Source organism: Parasteatoda tepidariorum, chromosome 5 (genome assembly GCF_043381705.1).
Source record: "Parasteatoda tepidariorum isolate YZ-2023 chromosome 5, CAS_Ptep_4.0, whole genome shotgun sequence".
In the NCBI taxonomy this organism is placed as follows: Eukaryota; Metazoa; Arthropoda; class Arachnida; order Araneae; family Theridiidae; genus Parasteatoda; species Parasteatoda tepidariorum.
In genome coordinates, this window is record NC_092208.1 from 43910116 (window position 1) to 43912747 (window position 2632).

The following is a 2632-nucleotide window of genomic DNA, read 5'->3' on the forward strand; positions in this document are numbered from 1 at the left end:
TAGCAAATTAATTAATTATCCAATTAATTACAAATTAATTGGATTATGAGACAATTACAATAACTAATAGTCTGCATTGAAGTAATAAAATACCGATTTTTTTATATATTGAATTATTTTTTATTTCTCACAGGACCTTCTATGGGCCAAAGCGAATGTTAATTAATTTTTTAATTAGCAAATTAATTCATTATCCAATTAATTACAAATTAATTAGATTATGAGACAATTACAATAACAAATAGTCTGCATTGAAGTAATAAAATACCGATTTTTCTATATTTGAATTACTTTTTATTTCTCACAGGACCTTCTACGGGCCGAAACGAATGTACGAATGGTGCCCCCTAAAATTAATCCTCATAAGGCATACATCCCACCAGTTTAGTTCAAAATTGGCAAGTCACACTTCCCTAGTTTCCCTTGTTAGGCCTGGACATAGTTATACCAGGAAAAGTAACGCCCTCTGCTTGCTTGCTCTTAATTGTTTACTAGCCGCGAAGTACCACCAAAGAATATTCTTTGGTATAACAACCAAGCTTCTTCATAGGAGATAATGCCCGTGGGTAACCAGAATAAAATGGCAGTATACTGTTAGCAGGACAGGCGAAAGGGGGCGAGCATGCTTCGGGCGATCATAGTAAGCGGGGCGCCGAACAAGACCTACATTTAATGTTCTGTAAATTATTTATTTCCTCCTTTTTTAAAGTATTGTTTCTTTGTATTTATAGGGGTTTTTTTTAATATTCATAAGTTAACCCTTTTATGGTTATCTAAGTAAAAGTTTTACTAACGAAGAGTGTGCAGCAGAAAAACCATTTGTTTAACATTGAATAGAATAAGGTCCGTATTTTCCAGAAACTTTTTATTTTTTATTTTTAGTAGAGATTTATAGTTTAGGAAACCATCCAATAAACAAGTAAATATTCTCAAAAGGTGAAAGCAAGAGAAAAACGGGGGTGGGGAATAACCTTGGAGAATGATCATGCGCTCAAATTTTGTGCCAATTGAGTCAAACGCATTCTTAATATTTGCTGATATAAATCTTAATATTTTATGCAGAAAATACTTCCATTTCGTCTCAAATGTAATTTAAATTAATAATTTAAGTTTTTCACCTAACTCTCCGCAGATTATTTGAGAAATTAGGACTATTTAGAAACAAGACCAAAATGTTAACTTCCTTACTTAGTATATTTTAAGTTAACAGCACGGAAGATATGTTCACTTTTACAATATTCTACATATTTTGTTTTTTGATGTATGTTTAATAATTAATAAAAGATTTTTCTGGGAAACTAAAGTAAGACTTTTTTTCTCCTCTTAAAACATTTGTTAGAAGTGGGCTCGATAACTTCTTTATTCATCTGATTTATCTAAACATTTATTATTTTTGCATTTAGCGTTGCACGCAGGATTTTATTTATTTATTTTTATATATGGTTTTATATACCAATATTTGTCGGCGTAGAGAATATCTTATTTTCCCCAGAAGCTATTTGATGAGATGATGAGAAGAATAATTTAATATTTTAACATTACCATGACGCTCTTTTTTAATAATTTGTTTTATAAGAAGTCGTTTTTTAACGGTTATTTTTAAAATAATAAATTTCATAAACAATTCATTGCGAGTACGCTTGTCTCTTTGTCAGGAAAACTGTCACAATTTTAGATACAGCTAGTGAATGGAGTAAGAATGAGGAATGAAAAAATACCAATCAATAGATCAATGAATAGGTGAATTAATAAGAGTCAGTAATAAATAGCAGTGAACTTGTTTATGGACGAATCATTTGAAGGGCATTTTAGTGAACAGTTGAATGAATGAGTTTTTAAATGCATAAAAATATTTATAAAGCTATAAATTGCTTAACCCTTTCGTATTTCCCTAGAGCAGAGATGCCAACTGCTCTGGAATCGCCAAAATATTTAAAAAAAAACGGTAAATAACTACAAAGTAAATTTGCAAACATTTGACTATTTTTGCTTGCTTTTTAAAAGGAATCGTATAACATAAGTTTTCTTCTCTTTCTCTTTATTTAACTAAAACTGGGTGCCTGGGCCGCGCAGCGGCCCCTAACCCATTCATCATGAAGTATTTACAAGTTGAATTAAAAAACATTTTGAATTATGCAGCATTTAGGTAGCATTACAGAAGATCAAGCATATTTGCTTGATAAATTAAACATGATTTGATATTTAATATAAGTCATGATTTATGCAATAATCAGAAATTTTCGTGAATATAAAAAGCACAATTGATATTTAAGCATTGATTGGTATTAAATTTGATGCAATCATAGGTTGTGATTAAAATATGAATTAAATTAATGTGTAAACAATTACAATTGATATTTTAGCATTGAATGGAATTTAAATTTGATGCATTCATAAGTTGTGATAAATTATGAGTAAAATTAGAATATATGCAAATGCGATTGACAATTTAGCATTGAATAAAGTTAGAATTGTGTAATTTTAAGTTGTAAAACAAATATAACATGATATATGATAAATTTACAGAAGTTTTGTTTAATATTGGTGTCGCCATCTATCGGACACAGTTTGCAATTTAATTGAGCTGTTTTACTTTTTTCATTGAAGAAGAGTTTGATAATCTACATATTAC